The sequence below is a fragment of the Rhipicephalus microplus genome, chromosome 1 (assembly GCF_043290135.1).
Source record: "Rhipicephalus microplus isolate Deutch F79 chromosome 1, USDA_Rmic, whole genome shotgun sequence".
Lineage (NCBI taxonomy): Eukaryota > Metazoa > Arthropoda > Arachnida > Ixodida > Ixodidae > Rhipicephalus > Rhipicephalus microplus.
Genome location: NC_134700.1, coordinates 48,046,500 through 48,070,928, shown reverse-complemented (window position 1 = coordinate 48,070,928; position 24,429 = coordinate 48,046,500). Strand labels below are relative to the sequence as shown.

The 24,429-nt window shown below is 49.8% G+C and overlaps 1 protein-coding gene and 1 non-coding gene across 10 annotated transcripts in view; both read right to left on the bottom strand.

The window, feature by feature from the left end:
* Nucleotides 1–24,429, bottom strand: part of LOC119177760 (glycoprotein-N-acetylgalactosamine 3-beta-galactosyltransferase 1) — a 442,569-nt gene that overhangs the window by 126,495 nt on the left and 291,645 nt on the right. The window lies entirely within an intron of this gene.
* TRNAK-CUU (transfer RNA lysine (anticodon CUU)) lies at nucleotides 10,809–10,881 on the bottom strand. Its single transcript has one exon. It is a non-coding gene; the product is annotated as a tRNA-Lys (tRNA).

Genomic DNA, 24,429 nt, shown 5'->3' with positions numbered 1-24,429 from the left:
TCTGCCAGGGAAAAGCAGACAGCACGCACTGGTGGTTGCTTCGATCAACTGTAGCCCTTGTCGCGGCGCCACTTCACCATAGGAATACGTGTGGATACAGCAGCTTTTGCACGAGGCCAGTGGCACTCCCATCATAATATTCGGAGACTTCAACGCCAAAAGTGATATCTGGAGATATGCTACTGTCGATTCCAGAGGACGCCTTCTCACTAAACAACTGGAATCACTACCACTTAATATTTCAACCAAATCAGGGTTCAAACCAGGGCTGGGCTGCATGCAAAGTAGAGCGATACCACAACAGACCTAACCATCGCCACCCCTAAAGCACTGAAGAGTTGGAAGACTCACTCTATAATATAGGGCAGTGATCATTAGCTCATTATTTTTTATATTAGTAAGAAAATTTGCAAGCATAATGCACATATTTGGTCTATAAACTGGTCCCAGTTACGGGATGGTTTCGAAGCAAAGTTCGAAGCTATTGAAGAATTCGCTCAAGTCTTGCGCAACAGCCTTAGCACTGCCATAGAAGGAACCCTTGGTGAGGAAAATGATGCAGGCGTTGACTCGCGTATGATATTTCTAAAGAGAATAACCAACGGGCTCACACAACAGTACAAGACTAATGGCAGACGCTACTGGACTCTCCATCGCATCAGAGAAATCTTCAAGCTTATTAAACAACACGGGGAGGAGCTGAGTCAAGCCCAGAGGGTCTCCACTTGTGAGCGACTCAGAAAAATTAAAGGCATGAAGGAGCTTTGGGGAATTATTCGCAAAATGGTGGGCAAAAGCAAAGCATCCTCTCCACACGAGACATTGGCACTCCGATATGAAAACGATGAGCACGAAGAGGAAATCATTAAAACATTCTTTCCTCATGCCAGAATTATGGCACCTTCTCCACTCGAAACGCCTAAAATCAAACTCACAAAGTCAGGCCTAGGTGCTCCTTTCCTATTTGGAGAGCTTCATGCAGCAGTAAAACACGGCAAATCTGATTCTGCACCGGGACATGACAGCATCACTTGGAAAATCCTACGCAATTTGTCCGAAGAAACCGAAACAGCTCTCCTAGAAGTCATCAACAAGCAGTGGTCTCAGGGAGTAGTTCCCGAACATTTGCGTCTGTCAATCATCAATCCTATACCGAAACCAGAAAAGGATCCTACGATCATCTCCGCTGCATATTGTACGGTTATCTCCGCTTCATATCATTTACCGTTTACCCCAACCATACGTAAACTGATCGAAAAGATGATCCATACGAGGATAACAAACTATATCGAATATCAAACCTCAGCTTTACACCCGTCTCAAGCCGGCTTCAGAGTTCAGACCCAATATGGGAACGCACAACAGCCCCTGGTTGCTTCGAAGGGCCATAAATCGTAACTCACGACTATATTTTAGCAGTTGACGTGCGGGAAGCTTTTGATAACGTCAAGCAGGACCACAGTCTCAGAAATCTTGCAAAAATATATCCTAGCGAAGAAACCCTTGAGTGGATCGCAAAATTTCTGGAACCGAGACCGAAACGACTTCGTATCAATACATCTACAACCCGTACTACTTACTATCTCAATCGGGGCGTTCCTCAGGGATCTATTTTGGCTCCTCTACTTTTTAATATTGCTATGCTCACAGTAGCCCAAGAACTGGAATCGAACACTGGCGCCCGGTATACCATATATGCGAATGACATAACCATTTGGATAAAAGCACAGGGCTATGGTGGAAATATTCAAGATATAGCAAATTAAGTTCAAGCTGCTCTGATTGCACTCAAGGGTACCCTTCTGAAATTAGGGCTGACTTTGGCGCCAGAGAAAATTCAACTTCTCTGCATCAATCGCAGACGTAGTGTCTTTCCACCTGAGCAAGCGATAACACTGACACTAGGAGCTCATCAAGTCACAACAATGCACAGGCACATTAAAACTCTCGGGATTCCCATCCACAGCTGTAGTACAGAACATCTTTGGACCACCGAGCTCAAAAAAGAATGGCCAAAGCTGCTAAACACAATAGAGCGCATCTCTAATAAATTTGGCGGAGCACGACAATCAGCCTGCGCCACCATAGTGCGATCAATCGCAGTTGGCAAAATCATATACGGAGGCACCGTGATAATGCTGACGAAAAAGACCAGAAAAACCCTGCAAGTCCTTCACCGACATGTCCTCCGGGCAATCACGGGACTGCCGTAGTTTACCAATGTGCAAAAACTCCAGGATCTAGCACCTATGTCCCCATTGACAATATTTTGAAAAATGGCCAAACATCTCTACATAATCAATTGCAATTAAGTATACAGGGACACGATACCCTGCTTTGGGACACTCGACGTGTCTGCAAGGCACTCCCGGACACTGTTAGTGAAGACACTGCCTTGGTCTTCCGCAACCTGTGCCATTCCAAGACCTCGCACCACTCGCAATACCGCTTCTGTGGCCACAAATGGCTGTCTCAGTGGCACAATTTGTATACTCCCAATGCCATGTTCACCGACGCCGCTCTCGATGGACCGCGCTTGACCTTAGCATGGTACAAACTCTTAACCGGTTAGGCCAAGCGCTACACATGCAGAACAGACTACGTGATGCCTCCACAAGCAGTACTTTTGGCCATCTGGACAGCCCTACAGAATAACATTGCACAGTCAGCTATTTACACAGACTCATTTGAGGCATTAAGGGACATGGAAAATCCAAATACAGAAGATGTCACAGCTATACGCATCCTTAAAATTCTCCTGCACAAACAGAAGAATGGCATTGACACTATAGTCGCCTGGACACCTGGTCGAGTGGGGATCCGTGGGGAGGTGACGAGGTGGCACACAGTCTTGCTACCTCAAATACAGGAGTTCTACCTAATCATCTCCAACCTTTCCTGCGTGCATCTTCCCAGTTCGTTGGCCACCCTTACGCTAATTTGTCATCAAGCGCCTATTTTGAAATGGCACGCCTTCGGCGCTTCCTCAAGCACATTAACCGGGAGCGATTCAAAGATGTCACCCCTCCTCGTATCTTTCAGAATTTCACCCTCACCCAATTCAAGGAAACATTGATTAACAATTGAAGTACTTGCAAACGCAGCCACTACCGCTCACATCATTCATAAATGGCTGTCTTGTGGACCGAAAGAGGAGCTGGACACTTCCATTTCCTGCATATGTACATTTTGCCCCTCTTCGTGTTTGGCCAACATGGAACACTTCATTCTACACTGTCCTGCCCTATATCATTATCACGAGAACAATACGAATTTTGCTACATCCCAATTTGGAAGCTGTACAAAAGGACATTCTCGAGAACCCTCATCAGCTTGTCACATTAGCCCATTTCGGAATAAGCAGTGGCTTGGCGCACGTGACTTAGTGTGTGCCTATCACCCATCCCCCTCCTCCACCCTCCCTTTAGTGACCTTAAATCCTCCCTTTCCCCAATAAAAGAATTCATCTATCTATCTATCTATCTATCTATCTATCTATCCATCTATCTATCCTCTCCTGAATTACGAGTCTACTAAGCCACTGTAACTAAGCGTGCGCACAGGAGAGACCAGGATTCATGGAGGCTGCGCTTCGTGGAGAAGACGACCTTGAAAGCGTGCCCAAGCAGTGCCTTCACTATTTTTTTTTTGTCTGAGCGAACACTTTTTACTATGTGATTCTTAAAAGAGAAAAGAAGATAAAAGTGAGCCCCGCAACTGCCTGCTCACAGGGCGACACCTCAACAGTAGCTCACGAGGAATGGTTGTAAGGAAGGATTAAAAGGATAGGATTAAAGGTATAGGTATAGCGAGGGGGAAAGAGAGAACGTGGCGCAGGGACAGCGACACCAATAAGCAAGGAGAAGATAGGAAAGATGGACACAGTCACAGGAGTCCGAGGATGGAGCACAACTCAGCCACAGCTCTTGTCGGCGGCAGGAGATGGCGTAGGGCGAGCCAGTCGGCCAGAGCTGCGCTGTCGTCGGATATCGCGGGGGCACAACTGGTCGGCACGAATTAAATCCAGAGAGCGAGTGCGCTCTCCTACGGCCGTCGAGCGCGCTAGACACCTCTAGAGTTACGGAAGGTGCAGAGTTGCGCATAGGCCCCGCCGCGGTTGTCTAGTGGCTAGCGTACTCTGCTGCTGCCTCGCACGTCGCGGGCTCGAATCCCGGCTGCGGCGGCTGCATTTCGGATGGAGGCGGAAATGTTGTAGGCCCATGTGCTCAGATATGGGTGCGCGTTAAAGAACAACAGGTGGTCGAAATTTCCGGAGCTCTCCACTACGGCGTCTCTCATAATCATATGGTGGTTTTGGGACGCGAAACCCAACATATCAATCAATCAGAGTTGCGCATAGGTCGTTCAACGGCTTTGCAGTGAAGCCGCTCGTCGCACGCGCAGGGGGATAATACGGCGCGATGTGCCGGCGCGGGAGCGTGCCGCACAAGTATTCGCGCGTGCTTAGCAAAATTGCCCTGTTACAGTGTGGCAGTATAATACCACAGGTTGCAAAGATGCTTAAGACCCGTGTGCTTAGATTTAGGTGCACGTTAAGAACCCCAGGTGGTCTAAAATTTCAGAGCCTTGCACTACGGCATCTCTCATTATGATATGATGGTTTTGAGACGTTAAGCTGAAGAATAAATTAAATTAGGTGAAAATGGTTGGAAAGGTAACTCTTAAGAGATAATGCAGAGAGAGAAAGAGAGAGAGAGAAAAAAAACTTTATTTGCGCATAACGCTAAGCAATATAAATGGTCGGGTCCTTATTCCAGGGCTCCGCTGGCCCTAGCCATCATTCCAGGGCTCCGCTGGTCCTAGCCATCCGAAATAACGCAACTGCACGATTTTTACACCATACGTACTACGCACTATGTTTCTGAAATAACAATTTCGAGATTGCTCGGTTCATTCCGTTACCGCTAGATGGCGCCACCTATCCAGTCTGTCGGGGAAAACATGTTTGCGGCGGCTTTGATGTTCTGGCCATTCTAGCTTTGGTAATCTGGCTGAAACAATGTATTCGCTATTGGGGCTCGCACTTCTGCTTATTTTGACCTAATGTCTGGAGTCTCCGTCATGTGGATATCGCGAGTTCTTACGAACGAAGCTGAACTTGTGAGATAGCGCCGCTAACGTAAAGCGTATCCGGCGGGTAGTTTACGTTACGTAAAGGTTTACGTTACGTAAGAACCCGCGCATGCGCAGATTCTATCCGGTAACACGGTAACGTAAAGAAGTATACGTACAAGCTAAATTCCCCTAAACGCGGTCACAATAGGAGCAATAGGTCACAATAGGAGCAATATCTGCATGCGCAGATAGAATCTGCGCATGCGCGGTTTCTTACGTAACGTAAACCTTTACGTTTCCCGTCGGATGTGGTTTAAAAATTCACGTTTCCCGCTGTATAGGCTTTACGTTTTTCGCCCTCTCTCTCAAATGCACCTTCGTTCGTAGAAGCTCGAGGAATCCGTATTGCGGGGACTCGAGCCATCGAGTTGAAATAAGCCGAAGTGCGAGCTCCAATAGCTATTAAATTGTTTCAGCTGGATTACCAAATGTAGAATGGCCTAATACATAAAACCGTAAACATCTATGCTCTCGTGAAGCTGGATAGGTGGCGCCATCTAGCAAAGCAATAATGAACCAGGTAATCACCAAATTGTTATTGCAGAAAAATCGTGCATTGTACGTCTCATACGAAAACCGCACAGTGGTGCTATTACAAATGAGTTGCTTTTTTATCATTTTCACCTCAAAAACCTCACGCGTAAGCCAACGTGTTCATGACTGTGGTTGCACAAAGTGTCACAAGATGTTGACACCATTGTTGCAGTAGCCTTGTATTTTCACTCTTTTGCGCATACGAGAATACTGTACCCAATTAAAGAATGTGTCATAATTTTGCCACAACGGTGATTCAATCATATCTAAGTTAAATGCAGTTTATATGCAATTAGGATTATGGTTTGCAAAACGTAAAGGTATGCGCGTTTACCTACGAACGTAAACGTTCACGTATGAGGAGCTAACACGTTGAAAGATATCCGTTCACCCCTGTCACACGGCCACCACCAAACTCCATTGAACACCGTCAACGTAAATCTCCCCTAGGGGGTTCGACGGAGAAGGAGTTGTGGCAGTGCCACACGGCAATGACAAGGTTGTAACAGTTGCCGCGAGGGGGCTCAGCTGGCGCTGTTTGATTTTCGGAAAAGTATTCTAATTTGATCCTTATTGATTTTTTTGTGAATCCTCGTTATGCGGTTTTTACAAAAAAGCACTATTAAGTAGGTATGCGACTAGCAAACCATTAAAAATAATTTCAAATAAAAACGCATTTGCTAAATGTAGCAATGCTGCTAGTGACGCTGGCCACATTGTGCTTTTAGTTGTTTTCTTGCCTGTGTACATGCCCGGTACGAAAGTTCTTATGCTTCCTTGCCGCGTGAGCGCACATTTTGTGTTCTTCAGCCATGAGTGACATGGCGGACGACGTGAGGAAGTGGTGCGATATTGCGCTGGTAATGACGTTGATCGGCTGGCGCCGGCCAGCCCGACTCGCGAGGCACGGTGTAGGGCATCGGTGTTGAGAGTAAGTGAACTCTGGCGGGCGTAAATATTGTGAACAAACACGCGTTGTGAATGAGTACTACAACGAAAGAACGTTTAAGATTGCTAAAATGTGTTATTCTTTCACTGCAGCCACTTAGTGCTCGAAATTTTTCTCCGACCTCTAGACTTCTGAGGACGAGAGTACCTCGTTTCGCTGCGAAGGGAGATCGTTGAACGTCCTTTGCGAAATGCTCCGTTCACCTTCGTTTGCGTAAGGGTGGCCGTGTGACACCGACCGCATCTTCGTTGTCGTAAAGACGAGGGAGTTTAACGGTCTTCATGGTTGTCCGTGTGACAGGGTATTAGACGGTAAACTCAAACTGGTATCCGCTAACCCGTTCTCGTAAAGAAATATAAGTACAAGCTAGAACTCCCTAATGAGACTGAAGTCGGCACGAGCAGAGAACCCGCGGGCGCCGCGCTATCCTGCACGTAAAGTTGACTTCGCCGCGTGAATATCAACATTTGACGTTACTTTGAACCTCGTGACAGCGCTGGCCGAATAGCAGCGTGAGCGGCGAAGGAAAAGCATGTGCAACTTTGCTACCTAAAGGTAGCATATATAGTTACTCTAGCCGCCACTCTGCATTGCCGCGTGGCAGCGCTGTGCGAGTAGACTACGAAAGCCACCACAGAGACTTAGTGGGATAATCAGGGTGAACAGTGGAAGTGCCTAAGACAGGCTGATCGACGTTTCAATTCGAGGACCTATTGTTCCCAAAGGCGCCGTGTCATCCTCAGCGTGTTAGTTTTAAAGGGGTTAGTAGTGACGTCATCTCCTTGTGGTGGCGCGTGTCCCTGTTAATAATCCCCGTCCGAAAAGAAAAAAATCTGTAAAGCAGAGGAGTGCAGTTCTCGCTTCAAGCTAGGTGGTAGTGATTCAATATGTTCTCAGAAGGTGGGACGAGAAGACAGAAAGGGTGAAAAAGAAAAAAAGTAGGACGTTAGAGTAAGCCGACGAAAAACAAACGAAAAAAAGGAGAAAATTGCAACGAAAAAAAAGGACAGAAAAAATGCCGAGAACTTTCTGGGTTGACAATGCCCTTAACCATGCGCGGTAGGAGTGGTTTTAGAAGCGAGGACAGAGGAAACACAGGAGTGGTTTAATAGTTCTAGAAAATAAAGACTTCGTAATCTAAAGATTGAAAAATGGAAAGAGAACATTAATAAGAAGGTAAGTAGTCTAGGAGCAGATCAATGTAGTACCGGTTATGTTTGAAGGTTGAACGTATCTTGTTTCTCCAAATATCATCGCAATTATCCTATGGGTTTCAGTGATTCCAAGTGACCACGTGCAACATTGATTCCTGATGGTTGTAGGGACTTGAATTTGTGTATCAAATATGAATGCATTTATTGTTTCTCTCGTGGTGACCGAAACTTTGACCAAAAAACGTAAAGCTTTGATGGGTAGGAATTGTGGTCCTGTTGGTTGAAGTTGCTGGCTACTGCTGAAGGTTGAAGTGACTGGCTACAATATAAAAGAACTTCAGTTTCATCGCTAAATTCTGAGATTAAATTTTCTTTTTTCATTTAAAAGACTAACATTTTGCACTAGATGCCTCCACGTTTATCCAACCACCGACGTCACGACTAGCAAAAAATCGCCATGCTGCGTCGATAACACCATTCCAGACACGTACCAACACATTTAGGTTTTCCTCGGACCATAAGAAAACGGAGCGCCTTGCCGTTTGAGTCACTACAACACATACACTTCCTCCCATCATCACCCTAAGCACTATCCATTGTTGGTATGTATTTACAGGAACGTATGTGGACGTGTAATTCCAGCCGTCTACACGAATATGTTAAAGTAATAATACTCCTATTGCTGTGTCATGTGTTATATTGCAAGTATCTATTGGTGTAAACAGTTTTGTGTACACATATTCAACTTCATCACGAATTGCTATTGATTTACGAGGTGGAAATACAGTCGAATATGAATTGCTATATGTACACTTGTCTGTATGAGAGCAATAACTTTCTGTGTACATTGCGTGCGTAAACTACAGATAGATTATGCTTTTTTGTACAAGTGCTTGTTTCCACTCCTGCATAGGCTCTGATTTGGGCCTTCAGTATTCTGTGAATAAAATACTAAATCATATCCTCATGGGCTCGATGGCTGTGCTTCAGAGCAGACCACTAATCCGCTGTGCTTCGCCATGCAGGTACTCGGTTACTTGACCGGAATTGTCCTGCCCACAATCTTAGCGTTTCCTCAAGCCACCGCCATGCCAACAATCTACCACAGTCAGCCCGGCGCAAGCCTCTTGCCTCCACATGTCCCGACTTATTCATCGTGTTCAACAGCGCTGCTACCACCAACTCTGGATCTGCATTTTCCATGGAAAGTGCTATCGTCTGCAACATCTTCGTCCACATCAGTTATAAAACCGCTCCTGGCGTCCCCCGCAATCTGTGGGCTCAGTGGCTGTGCTTCAGCGCAGACCACTAATCCGCTGTGCTTTGCCAAGTCGGTTAGTGGACCGTATCGTTCATTCGGGACGAAACCAAGCAACTACTTTCTGATACAGCTGCCGAGACCGCGGTTCTGTGCTACACTTAATGCATTCATGTCCTATATGTTTTGTTGCTCTTGTCGGGTGATATAGAAACTAACCTTGGCCCTCCCGATATCAAAGACGTAATGACGGAGTTAGGAAAGCTAACTGCTGACCAGTCAAAGCTAATCAACGAAGTGTTAGGCCTAAATAGCAAGCTACAAGCAACAGACCAAACCCTATTCGACCTATGTAAACGCATGATTGATTTAGAAGAGCATTACAAAGCCACCTCAACCTTACGAACCGACATAGATACAGTAAGATCAGACACCACTCTAATAGCAGGCCAGCACGATCGCCTTGCTTCCCACATGGAGGATGCCGAGACTAGGTCACGCCGGAACAATCTTATATTTTACGACATCCCTGATCCCAATCCGAGAGAAACATTTGCCGAATCGGAGGAAATGATCATTCGCCACTGCAATGAGCATTTGAACGTCATCGTTGATCACAATCACATTGAACGTGCACATCGTCTTGGACGCCATTCAGAGCGCAATGCTCAGCCACTCATTGTAAAATTCAACTGTTTCAAAACCTAAGAACCCTCCTTCGCAATAGCCCTAGTTTAAAGGACCCAATGCAGCGTCGGTGAGGATTTCTCGCAGTCCATCAGACCTGCTCGCAAACACCTTATCGCTTTCGCCACATTAAAAGTCTCGTCCTATTCTCTGCGCTTCAAAACATTGCACATTGGAACTAAACGATACGTGTTTGACCATTGTTGGGGGACCGTCCTATGTACGGCTGACGCAGAAGCCTATAGCTAATGTTTCAGCCGCACACAGTCGTTCCGTGCACGGTTAACGTCCCCCAACCGTAGCTTGCCTCATTGCAGCTACTACTACGGGTTCGGGCGAATAAGGCAACTGGCCAGATCAACAACAAACACTTTATTGCTAAGCGTTAGCAATCGCGCGTCACTGTCGCGGGGAGATACTACAGATAACAAAGGTGTTGACGCTTACACCTCGGTCGTGGACGTCCTCGGCTCGCAGGAGGGGTTGCGGGTTCGTCCTCCTGGGATGGTCGCTGGTGTCAGAGGGCGAGCGCCCGTTTGCCCGCTCGTTTTGTTCCCCGACCCGATTTCCCTTTCCCTGACGAGAATGGCACCTTTCCTCGCTGAGGGAGAGGGGAACCTGTTCCTGGCGCCGGGAAAGGGGGGGGAATCGCACGCGCCGGCCGTGGGGGAAGGGGTCCCCGCAACCAGGCGCGTGCGCTGCCCTAAAAGGGAAAGGGAGATCGGGTCGGGGAACAAAACGAGCGGGCAAACGGGCGCTCGCCCTCTGACACCAGCGACCATCCCAGGAGGACGAACCCGCAACCCCTCCTGCGAGCCGAGGACGTCCACGACCGAGGTGTAAGCGTCAACACCTTTGTTATCTGTAGTATCTCCCCGCGACAGTGACGCGCGATTGCTAACGCTTAGCAATAAAGTGTTTGTTGTTGATCTGGCCAGTTGCCTTATTCGCCCGAACCCGTAGTAGTAGCTGCAATGAGGCAAGCTACGGTTGGGGGACGTTAACCGTGCACGGAACGACTGTGTGCGGCTGAAACATTAGCTATAGGCTTCTGCGTCAGCCGTACATAGGACGGTCCCCCAACATCTGGCGCCCAACGTGGGGCCCGAACCCACGACCCTGAGATTAAGAGTCTCATGCTCTACCGACTGAGCTAGCCGGGCAGATGTTGGGGGACCGTCCTATGTACGGCTGACGCAGAAGCCTATAGCTAATGTTTCAGCCGCACACAGTCGTTCCGTGCACGGTTAACGTCCCCCAACCGTAGCTTGCCTCATTGCAGCTACTACTACGGGTTCGGGCGAATAAGGCAACTGGCCAGATCAACAACAAACACTTTATTGCTAAGCGTTAGCAATCGCGCGTCACTGTCGCGGGGAGATACTACAGATAACAAAGGTGTTGACGCTTACACCTCGGTCGTGGACGTCCTCGGCTCGCAGGAGGGGTTGCGGGTTCGTCCTCCTGGGATGGTCGCTGGTGTCAGAGAGCGAGCGCCCGTTTGCCCGCTCGTTTTGTTCCCCGACCCGATTTCCCTTTCCCTGACGAGAATGGCACCTTTCCTCGCTGAGGGAGAGGGGAACCTGTTCCTGGCGCCGGGAAAGGGGGGGGAATCGCACGCGCCGGCCGTGGGGGAAGGGGTCCCCGCAACCAGGCGCGTGCGCTGCCCTAAAAGGGAAAGGGAGGCTGGGCGCACCTGCTCCCCACATCTCCTCCCCCCTTAAGAAGGCCCCCGAACGACAGAGACTGCAAAGAGGGAATAATTCGTTTTATTCGTCCTCTAGATAGGCCAGAAGGGCCTGGTCTACGTCCATGCCCTCGGACCGTTCGGTGTCTGCCGCGGGCACCGCCGGAGCCCCCACCGCTCTCTCACCCGCCTCCAAGGTCATTGACGCCACCTCCGGTGTCAATGCAGCCGCCACCAATGTCTCTCCCGGCCCCGCCGCCCCCCGCTCTACGGTAGCCGTTATTGATAGCGGCGCAGGCGGACTCTCGCTGGACGCGTGGCCTGAGGCAACTCTCAGCAGCCACTGCGCGAAGTCCGCCTCCTGGGCCGCCCGCGCCAGCATGGCCCGAACCGCGGCGCCGGAGCGCTCCTGGGATGATTCGCGGCTGGATGGTTGGGTAGCCTGGGTGCGGTGCCGGTGTAATTTCCCCAATTCGTGGGAGTTATGGATCACCACGGCGCCGCACTCGCAGAACCGCGTCCCTGCGGGCACTGGAAGGCAAGCCCCGTTAGCCCTCCGGTCCGCGTCCTCTACCGTGCGCCCCTGAAAAGGGCGATACAGGTGCGCTGGGGCGACCCCAACTCGGGCCCTTTCCTGCCGGCGCCAGGGCCTCGAGGAGACGTAAGACACCGGAGGGTCGCCTCCATCCTGGCTGGTCCAGGTTGCCACGTCTCGGTGGTTGCGGCCGTGAGGCGATGCGGTCGGCTCGCCGCGTTGGGACCCTGGTCTCGTTCCCTGTGAACCGGCGGGTCGTGATGGTGACGGCGAAGCCGAGAGTTGGTGACCAGGCGGCAGCGCGCGCGGACCCCCTCGGTGGCGGCGGCTCGAGTGGCTCTGCCTCGGCGTTCGCGGCCGGGCCGCAGTGGGGTAGGGCTGCCATGTGGACGTTGGTGGGGGTGGGGGCTGGCCGTAAGGAGGTGGTCTCCTCTCCTTGCTGTTCCGGCGGTGCTGTTCCCAATGGCGCTCCATCTGTTCGGTGAGAGTGATACAGATAAAGAACGACAGGTTAACAATCGCACATGTGTTGCGCGCTAACCCTTGCACCCCGCGTCGAACATATCAAACGCGGCCTACCGTGCATAGTTGCCTCCGACTGTTACGCAGGAAGTAGCGCGGTTCTGGGCTCCTGACCCGGTGTCGAACCATCTCACCCGCCGCGCGCGGCTTGGAGGGGGACTGACCGTAGTCCTCATGCGCCTCCCGTGCTATGTAGCGTTTCAAGTCACATACATGCACCGGTCCGCCGCTCGGTTTGCCTTTCATGTTCGCGAGTCGATAAACGAGCGAAGAAACTTTCTCTCGCACTCGGTACGGCCCGGACCATTTCGGTGCCAGCGAGGCAGCAAACTGTTTGCTAGCATTACTGAGAACATGATGGCGCCGCATCACCAGATCGCCCACTTCGTAGTGTACGTTCCTACGCGTGCGGTCATACTGCGCCTTCTGCTGTGCCCTAGCAGTGCGGAGATTATGTCGAGCTTTATGTAAAGCTTCCGCTAGCTTCTCGCGCAGCTGCGTTGCGTATTCAGCGCGTGCTGATGTCGCCACTGGCACTCCACTGCGGTCCGCGAGTACGGTCTCCATCGGATTCGGCAGTTCTCTCCCCAAGTTCAGAGAAGAAGGCGCATACCCAGTCGATCGGTTTACGGTCGATCGTAATGCAAAACCGATCTCTGGAAGATAGGTATCCCAGTCCTTATGTCTTTCAGAGAACGCGACAAGCATGTGCTTGATGTTGCGATTGACTCGCTCCGTGGGGTTCGACTGAGCATGGTAGGTGGTTGTTTTCTTGTGCTTAATGCCCAACGCGGCGCACGTGTCAACAAACACCTTCGCAGTGAAATAAGACGCGTTGTCTGTAATCAACTGCTCGGGGAACCCGAACCTGGTAAAAACCTCCATCAACTTCTCTAAAATCACTCGAGCCGTCAGCTTCCTAAGGGGAAAAAGTTCTACCCATTTAGTGAAGTGATCCGTGATCACCAGCAAGAACTTATTTCTGCTAGGAGTTGAGGGGTACGGGCCCATTACGTCACACGCTGCGATTTGCCAGGGAGTCTGACTGTTAATCGGTTGCATGAGGCCGGGCGGACGTCCTCCTCGCGGCTTGACGCTTTGGCACACACGACATGAACGGGCGTAGCGAATCACATCCCGCTTCATACCTGGCCAGGTAGCGAGGCGACACAACTTAGCGTAAGTCTTAGGGCCGCTCGCATGCCCACCAATGCACGAGTCATGAAAGTAGCGAAGAAGCGCTCCTCTCAACGCGCGCGGTATCACGACTTTAAATGACTCACTTGCGTCATCGTCGGATGGAATGTACCTCAGCAGGACGCCGTCAGAATCTAGCAGATATGAATCCAGCGCGCTCACAGCACTACCAGCTGTTGCCGAGCGCTCCGCACCGACAGCAATACCAGCTGCCCCCTTGTGCGCGGTGGCCTCACTACCACCCGGCTCCCGGAGCCCGTCGAACACCTTTCGACAAAATGGATCTTTCTGCTGAGCTTCTAACAGCTCCCTTCTGCTGAAAACAATCCCTGCGCTAACGACAGCCTCTACGTGGTTCACGCTCTTAGCTCGAACTAACGTTTGCTCCGCTGTTTGCGTTAGCGCGAGTGTCTCGCTCTCAGTTCGTTCCGAATTAGTCGCGTGACTTGCCTCGTGTCGAACTGGAGCACGCGATAGTGCGTCGGCCGCGGCATTGTTCTTACCCTTGCGGTAGCGGACGGTGAAGTCATAACGCTGCAGCAACAATGCCCAACGCGCCAATCGGCCACTTGGTTCGTTCAAACGCCTCAACCACGTGAGCGCCATGTGGTCCGTTTCAATCACAAACGCAACTCCGTCTATGTAAAAGTCAAACTTACGGAGAGCAAAAACTATCGCCAGACACTCTTTCTCGGTTACTGAGTAGTTCCTCTCCGCCGGTGTCAACGTACGGCTCGCGAACGCAATCGGTCGGAGGGAACCTCCATGCTCCTGAAGCAAAATTGCTCCTAAGCCCAGGTCGCTTGCATCGGTGTGAATAACAAACTCCCTGTTCAAATCGGGTAGCTGCAGCTGAGCCGTGTTGGCCAGCAACTTCGTGAGGCGACGCAGTGCGGCCTCTTGCTCTTGGCTCCAAGCCCAACGCTCACCATTCCTCAAGAGCTTCGTTAAAGGCGCCTGCACTGCCGCGCAATCTGGAATGAATTGGCGATAAAAATTCACCATCCCCAAAAAGCGCCTCAGCTCACCGACATTGTTCGGCGATGGATAGCTCACTATCGCTTCAAGCTTACCCTTATCCGGCAAAATGCGACCCTCGTCAAGCGTAAATCCCAATAATGTTATTCGGGTCGCCGCTATCTGAGCTTTGTTTGGGTTCAAAGTGATGCCCGCAGACCACAGCCGTTCTAGAACGTCTCTCAAGTGGCGCACGTGCTCTTCGAACGTTTTCGAGTAAACCACTATGTCGTCTAGATATGCGAGTGCGTGCTGCCACTTTGCATCTCCCAAAACACGGTCCATTAGCCTCTGATACGTAGCGGGAGCGCCCACCAAGCCAAACGACATTCTCCTGAATTGGAAAAGTCCTCTGTGGCACGTGAAAGCTGACTTCTCTTTATCCCGCTCGTCCATCTCAACCTGAAAATATCCGCGGCTAGCATCGAGCGTTGTGAAGTACTTCGCCCCGCCTAGATTGGATACTAACGATGAAATGGAGGGAAGAGGATACGCGTCCTTCTTCGTAATTTCGTTCAGCCTGCGGTAGTCTACACAAAGGCGATACGTATCATCTTTCTTTGGAACTAGAACTACCGGGAAACCCCATGGGCTGTTTGACCTCTCAACTACGCCTGTTTCGATGAGTTCGTCCAAGGCGGCGTCTAGTGCTTTCCGCTTAGCTAAGCTGATTGGTCGGGGATTGCATTTCCAAGGGCGTGCATCACCCGTGTCAATTCTATGCTTAACCAGCGTAGTGCGGCCGGGACAGTCAGTAAACATCGCGTCATATTCGTACAACAGCGACGACAGCTGCGCTCGTTCCCCCTCTAGTAGGCTCTGTGCCTGTACCAAAAGCGGGTGCACTGCCCTTTCCTGCAGCGCAGCACATTGCTCCGGCGGGGCGTTTACTCGCTTTCTCGGCGCGCTTTCCTCCTCGCGTACTCGCGCCTCTCCCTGCGATTGGCATGCTTTTGTCAATGCGGAGGCCTTCGAGAAAAGCTTCAGCGCGTCTCCGTCGCGCTCTCGGTAACCACCGTTTGCAATGTCAATGACAATACCCGACTTAGCGAGGAAGTCTCGACCCAGGATTAGAGACATTGACAGCCCTGGAAGATGCACGAAACGTTGTCGCCTCACGCGTCTGTCCCAGCGGATCACTAGCCTAGCCGCGCCGCTCGATTGTGCTGTGCCCGTAGCTAGACGGAAGATGGTGTTGCTTTGCCTCAAGCGGATGTTGTTCTCGCGGAGATGGTGCAACACATCGTCACCGAATAAAGAAGCGCTTGCCCCAGTATCCAAAAGTGCTACGAACTTTTTCCGAGCTATCGTTAACTCGATTAGCGGCGCGGGCGAGTCTACGGCATCACCTGCGCGACAGACCGACGGTGCAAGTGATCCGAACGCATCGGTAGGATTACTAATCGCCGCGCGGGGTCCCATGTGAATCACCGGCGGCGCCGTCCGTTTCCCGAACCGCGCGTTTGCTCCTGACCCGGCGTGCGGTCGCATTCGCGAGCGATGTGCCCTGGCGCGCCGCACCGATAGCAAGGACCGCGGACACCACGCCGGTTCGCTCGTAACTCGCCTCGATCAGGTGGTCCTCGCTCTGGATTGCGCCGCTCGTTAGGCCTCGCGTCAACCACGTGCTCCTGCCTTGGAATGTCACGCGCAGGGGCGGCGTGTGCCGTACGGAGCGCGTAAGCGTAGGGGTCTAAAGCGCGGTTTGACAGCTCCCAACCGCGTGACACGTGCTCATCAGCGTACGATGCTGATGCGTTACCCCTAAACGCTTCTGAAGTCACTGCGCCGCCGTTCCATGCACAGCGAGGCTCGATTGACTGCGCGGCGGGCGGAGGGGGGCGATACGAACGCGCTGCGAGGATGTCCCCTTGTATGCGCTTCGCCTCGGTGGCGAGCTCTTCGAGGTCTGCGAACCTGCATCCCCTGAAGTGCGCCGCGAAAGTCGGGTGCGCCTGTCGGGTAACACGCTCGACCTTTTCCGCGTTGGTGGCGTGAGGGTTCGCGAGACGATACAATTCGTCCATCGCCCGTACGTATTCCAGCAAGGATTCGTCCGGATGCTGGGTGCGCAGCTCCAACTCCCTCCGCAAACGCCACTCATAATTAGCCGGTAGGAATTCGCCGCGAAAGCTTTCGCGGAACTCTTCTACCGTACGGGCGCGATGTCCGGTTAGTCGGAACCACCGAGCCGCTTGCTCCGTGAGCGACACCGGGACCACGCGCTCGAGAAGTTCGGCATCAGAAAGACCCGTCGCCTGCTGATAATGGAGCAACCGGTCGAGATACTCGTTGGCGCTCTTGCAGTCGTGGTAACCCGTGTAGGTCGGAACGTCTACCTTGACACGTGGTCGCACATTTTGCACGGGGGCCTGCGCTGTGTTCTGCAGGGCGCTCGCGAGGCTTTGCATAACTGACAGCGCATTCTGTAAGAGTACCTCGCTCGAGGGCAAACTGTTGCCCGAAGACTCGCCTATAGTTGAGGCGCGTGTCGTAACTTGTGGCGGCGCCTCTCTGTTCGCGTCGCGAGATGCCGGAGCGCCATGCGGGCCGCTCTCCGTCGTAGGCCTACTCTCTGCTAACGCGGTCTCTGCACCCTCCTGATCATCCCGCGTGAAACGACCAAGCTCTACGCTGTCGGAAAGTCCTAACAGTACCCCCGCGTTAGCCAAAGGATCGCCACTCTGCGACGCGACATCCGACAACATTGACAAATCTTGGAATTCCGACATGCCTATTATCCTACGTGTGGAAGAGCGCCCTGGCACTTGCTCGCGTCCACAGAACTAGCCGCGTTGCCAAATTCGTTACGTTGGGCGCCAGATGTTGGGGGACCGTCCTATGTACGGCTGACGCAGAAGCCTATAGCTAATGTTTCAGCCGCACACAGTCGTTCCGTGCACGGTTAACGTCCCCCAACCGTAGCTTGCCTCATTGCAGCTACTACTACGGGTTCGGGCGAATAAGGCAACTGGCCAGATCAACAACAAACACTTTATTGCTAAGCGTTAGCAATCGCGCGTCACTGTCGCGGGGAGATACTACAGATAACAAAGGTGTTGACGCTTACACCTCGGTCGTGGACGTCCTCGGCTCGCAGGAGGGGTTGCGGGTTCGTCCTCCTGGGATGGTCGCTGGTGTCAGAGAGCGAGCGCCCGTTTGCCCGCTCGTTTTGTTCCCCGACCCGATTTCCCTTTCCCTGACGAGAATGGCACCTTTCCTCGCTGAGGGAGAGGGGAACCTGTTCCTGGCGCCGGGAAAGGGGGGGGGAATCGCACGCGCCGGCCGTGGGGGAAGGGGTCCCCGCAACCAGGCGCGTGCGCTGCCCTAAAAGGGAAAGGGAGGCTGGGCGCACCTGCTCCCCACACCATTCAACAGAATCTATTGAAGAAACATCATAGCAATTGCCCAATTGCCCAGTCAATGGCGTACCAACTCTTTCGCGAGTGGGAGGGGCTAACCAATCGCACTTTTCAGCCGGCATATATATATATATATATATATATATATATATATATAGCCTGCACTGGGACAACACGCATATGTTTGTCGTGTATGATGCATAAAATATTACTACACGCGACGCTTTTTATGCATTACCCGACAACTTTCCGCATGAATGCGATTATATTGATGGCGGCCTCCTCAACAGTGAATATTGTACGCTTGAATGAAACTTTATTGACTAAAATCAGCTCACAAAGAATTCAGTTTAGTTTTTAAATACAATGCACTCGTAGAGGAACCAAGGGTATTTTGACCACTTCTATCTACTTATTACTGATTCCTCCTGAGCTGAAGTCCACTGTTTTATCCGAGCTGCCTCCATCGCTCCAAGTTACCATAAGCAAGGTTGATCAGATTTATCGGAGAATAAAGTGGAAAGCGTTCTTGACGCTTCCAGTACGACAAAACTAAAATATTTAGAAACATTAGTCGCAATCACGTGCTCACAGCAGCTTCGACAGAGCAGCACTGATGGTAATCCTTTTTATGAAAGAAAATGCTTTTCCTGAAGCATAAAATGCTTTGACTGGTCCATAAAATGATAGTTTGTTCCCATCTATAACTGCATCGGCCAATGAGAGTGGCGATTTGGGCTTGTTGGTACGGTAGCATGATGATATATGGTAGCGCAAACAAAGTACACGGACAAGAGAAGGCGCATTTAAGACAACACAACGCTGTGTTGTCTTGAATGTGCCTTTTCTTGTCCGTGTACTTTGTCCGCACTACCATATATTATCACGCATCGGCCAGTTGCAGTAGAATAACAACATGAACGAGTGATGTGACACATAGGGCCCCTGTTCAGCGCGAGCTTGCTCTGCAGTGCTACTGCACAGGGCGGAAAGCGTCGCAAAAAGCCTTCGAGAAAAATCGTCACTGCTGAAATGTTGAAAAATTATCACTACATTGTACCTTTGCTTCATAATATTTTCTTTTTCTCATAACATTTAATTGAGTGATTACCGTGGTCAGGGAAAACTTGGCCTTAGTTGTTGTTTTCCCCAGTGTGTAGCCGGCAGTGACCACCGTCGAAAGTGTGTGTGGGGGGGGGGGGGGGCTCAGCCCCCAACTTTTCTAAGTGGGGGCTTCCCTGTCCCCCCCACCCCCGCCGATGCGCCTATGTGCCCAGTCATCAACATGTGCCCTCCCGCCCACTGCGTTCTCCACAATCAAACTTGTCGCTTTCAGCTATCTTTACTAACATACGCAGCTTTCTTCCGAAACGTGATATCGACACAAGGTAGGCTGGCAACTATAGTGGCCAGCCTTTGAGGAGGATAACGAAGTGCTTGCGTGGGCACGTACTCTGGTGTTCGTGCTTTTGGCCTTTGTATCAGACTTCACACAGCTAAAGTTCCCTTGGAAGAACAAGTGGTGTTCATCAAGGAAGGAAGAAATAGTAATTGCTGCGTTGTCGAGTCCCCTCATTGAACTTTTACCTTCACAGGTTAGGTCTGGCACACTCGCTTTTGTGCCTTTATTGTAATGAGAGGGAATCTTTGGAGCACTTCTTTTTGTCATGCCGAAAATTGAAAACTCAAAGGGAAAATCTACTAGAAGAACCCCTAGGAAAGTTGGGCTTAAACTTGACACTTCCGGTGATTCTTTCATTTGGCGCAGTCGCATTTGGATTCAGCCACAGGAGCGTTTTTACCGCTGCTACAAATTTCTTACGAGAATCTAAAGGAATGGAATGCTAAAAATAGGTAACTTCAGTTGATTTATGTATAATTTTTTTTCTTTTTTGTATCTTTATGTTTTCTTTTCAAGTTCTTTTTAGAAATTTAACACCTTTTTATTATTACCTATATTACCTAATTAATCCAACCCTCTCTTTCAAGAAGTGAATTAATTTAAAAAGCAAGGCACCGTCCCATTCATGGCCTATCCCCCTAGGTGGGTTGCGCCAAGGTGTTGAGGAACCAACCAACCAACCAACCAACCTTAGGTCACGAAAGTAAACGCCCTGCTTTTGTGAGACTGCGGCTCGCGTAAGCGATCACACACTCTGCGCCATCCTGCCATTGAACAAGAATGGCTCCGATTCCTACCTTGCTGGCGTCCGTGTGAATCTCAGTGTCGGCAGTATCGTCAACATGTGCTAGCACTGGAGCTGTCTGCAGTAGATTGCGTAGCTCTACGAACGATTGTTGTTGCCATTCCGTCCTAAGAAGAGCTTGCCAATCTACGGGATCCATCAGGCAGCCTCGCCCGCTGGAGCCTCCGCCTTCAAGAATACGACATAACAGCAGGCGTCTACCGATCAGGACGTAAGCATACAGATGCTGACTGCCTGTCTCGTGCTCCTATTTTCCAGACGTCATCTGACACTGAACAAGATTTATCGTTTCTTGGCATCGTCGATGTGGTCCGGATGATTGAGCTTCAACGTGAGGACACTGAGCTACTACCTGTCATCCAGCATCTTCAAGGAGAAGAAGTTATCGTCTTACGCCGGCTCTCACGTGGATTAACATCGTATTGCCTGCGGAACAATGTTCTCTACAAGAGAAATCTTGAGAGCAGCCAGGAAACTTTTCTCCTCGCCGTTCCAACGGCACTGCGTGAGGACGTTTTGCAGGCGTGCCACGATGATCTTTCTGCAGGTCACTTAGGCTTTGTTAGGGCATTAGCGCACATCCGACAAAAGTACTACTGGCCACAGCTGTATTCGTTCGTTCAGCGCTACGTCCACACCTGCCGTGACTGTCAGAGGCGTAAAGTTCCACCCGCAAAGCCCGCCGGCTTCCTCCAACCTTTGGATTCACCTCGAGCGCCGTTTCAGCAAGTGGGAATGGATCTTCTCGGTCTATTCCCTACGTCATCCTCAGAAAATTAGTGGATAATCGTCGCAACCGACTATCTGACTCGCTCTGCAGAAACCAAAGCTGTGCCTTGTGGAACTGCAGTTTAAGTCGCCAGATTCTTCGTCCACAACATTGTTTTGCATCATGGTGCACCTGCTGTTCTAATAACCAATCGCGGAGCAGCATTTACGGCAGAGTTATTGCGACAAGTCACCAAGCTGACGCACACTAACCACCAGGAAACAACAACTTATTATCCCCAAACGAACGGATTGACAGAGCGGTTAAACAAAACAATGACCGACATGCTATCTATGTAGATGTAGAGCACAAAACGTGGGACGAAATTGTGCCGTACGTCACGTTTGCTTATAATACCGCTGTGCAAGAGACCACAGACCTAACACCATTCGAGCTTGTTTATATATGGCCGTCGCGTCACAACACCGTTAGACGCTATGCTCCCCGTAGACCAGGGCACCATTGGAAATGACAGCGTTGACGACTTCGTTGAGAAAGCAGAGGAAGCCCGCCAGCTTGCACGGAACCGCATTCGCACGCAGCAAGATATCGACGCTCGCCGTTACAACCAAGTCCGAAGGAACGTCCACGATCAACCAGGTGACTATGTATGGGTGTGGACACCAGTTCGACATCGTGGGCTTTCGGAAAAGCTATTGCGGCGCTACTTTGGCCCTTACGAAGCTGTGCGCTGCCTCAGTGACGTGAATTACGAGGTAGTTCTTTAAAGCTCGGATACCAGTTTAAACCGAAGACGTCCACGCCCAGACGTAGTCCATGTAGTACGGATGAAACCGTACCACGCCCGCGAGTTATGAACACTTCCAACTTTTTTAATTATCCACAACAGCGCGGGCTTATCTTTTTTTTTTCGTTGACGTGACCATCTTTTTTCATGGCCATCTCTAGCATTTTAGTAATCGACCGGGACGATCGCTCTTGAAAGGGGGGAATTGACGCAAGGTAGGCTGGCAACTATAGTGGCCAGTCTTTGAGGAGGATAACGAAGTGCTTGTGTGGGCGCGTGCTCTGGTGTTCGTGCTTCTGGCCTTTGGTCACGAAAGTAAACACCCTGCTTTTGTGCCTGCGTCCCTGTGCCTTTGTGACAATATCATTTCTAATCTGGTTTGGTCGTCTCGCAGCAATCTTTAATAATTAACTGGCATACAGGAGACGTAACAGACTGTGGAGTCCTCGCTGTCCTGTCAAACTTTCAACGTTTTCGAAACGATCACAGGGCACGAGGGGCGGAGGGGTACTTGTTGCCGTGGGTAAAAAACATATCCTGTAAATCTGTAAACTTTGTATCTGATCTAGAAATCATATGGCTTAACTGTCATGTCCCACCTTATTCGACTTTACTAGGCGTTTATTACATGCCCCCTCAAAGTGCTCCCGACTTCTCTTTCAAGACGATAATTATAGTACGAAAACAAAACGACGACACAGAGACGAAAATGACACGAAGAATACAAGCGCTTCGTGTCCTTGTCTCTGTGTCGTCGTTCCGTTCTCGCGCTATAACTATCATCTTGTCATACCAACTAGCCCAATCTGGCACACTTCTCTTTAAAGTTGAACAACCTACTTAATGAGATACCAACCAAACACCCTAATATGCATGTGATTCTGTTTGGAGACTTTCTTTTCCTAATATTGTTTGGTCAATCGCGCACGCTCCAGTGGCTACCGCAAAGGAATCGAACGAGTTTCTTGACGCATGCCTAGACTTAAAGTTATCCCAAGTGGTCGCACAACCGACTCGTGTCACAGGTAACTGCCACAATATTCTAGACCTTGTCCTAACAAATTGCCCCGAAGGCGTCCCATCTATTACATATCTTCCCAAAATCAATGACCACAACGTTATTCATATACACTTTGTGGTAAAACCTCTCTTGACCCCAACTGTTTAAAAAAATTATTCGTTTATATTATAAAAGAAATTATGAAGCAATTAACCATGACTTAGGGTAGCTTTATCCCAAAATCGAAAGCACCTTTCCATCTCATACTGTAGACGAAAACTGTCACATTCTTAAAAATGAACTAAGAAGTTTAGTAGACAGATACATTCCAACAATTACAATCTCAACAAATTCCGCCAAAGCCTGGTTAGCTAAAGCGCTGAATCGTTTAGAAAATAAAAAGAAACGATGTTTGCGCACAGCCAAATCCCGTAACACCCCTGATGCATGGAGTTCCTACAAAGACGTTGAAACTGCTTACTTTGAAGCTATCCGTCATGCTAAACGCTCATTTTTTCACCCTGACTTAGCCAACGTGCTTAAGAACCACCCGAAAAAATTCAGGCAAGTTATAAACCCTCATGACACGCGCTCTGTTACCTTATGGACGCTGGATGCGCCCATGTCTTCAACACCACCTTTGCATCAGTGTTTACTCATGAAACTGAAGTGTCAATCTCTGTTCCTCATGCCGCTTTGAACTTCGGCGACTTTGAGCGCATCTATCTATCTATCTATCTATCTATCTATCTATCTATCTATCTATCTATCTATCTATCTATCTATCTATCTATCTATCTATCTATCTATCTATCTATCTATCTATCTATCTATCTATCTATCTATCTATCTATCTATCTATCTATCTATCTATCTATCTATCTATCTATCTATCTATCTATCTATCTGTCTATCTATCTATCTATCTATCTATCTATCTATCTATCTATCTATCTAGCCGCCTACGACATTTAGATCTCCTGGCCGTTTCGATAATGGTATTGACATCAAAGTTGGTATGATATAACATGAGTGTATGACGAACATAATTGACCTGTCAAACATAATTGACCTTTCAAACACGCCGTAGTGGAGGGCTTCGGAAATTTAGACCACCTGGGGTTCTTTAACGTGCAGCTAAATCTGAGCACACGGGCCTACAATATTTCCACCTCCATAGGAAATGCAGCCCCTGCAGCCGGGATTCGATTCCGCGACATGCGGGTCAGCAGCCGAGTACCTTAGCCACTAGACCACCACGGCGGGGCGGACTAAACCCTAATAAATGCAAGACTGTCTCTTTCAACCACCGTAAAAATCCACTTGTTTTGTTTTACCGAATTGCTTGCGCTATCCTTGAACTAGTCCCTTCCTACAAATATCTTGGAGTAACCTTTGCACTGATTAAATCTGGGTGACTCACATAACGAACATCATTTCATCTGCCAATAGAACACTCGTGTTTTTAAAACGCCATCGGCGCCATGCCGCTCAATATGTAAAACTACTCACCTATCAGTCTTTCATCAGGTCAAAATTAGAATATGCATCCTCAATTTAGAACCCTCATCAACAATATCTCTTCAATCAACTCGAGTCACTTCAAAATCGAGCTACAAGGTTTTGCTGTTTATTCACTCTGAGTACACATATGACATCAGCATATC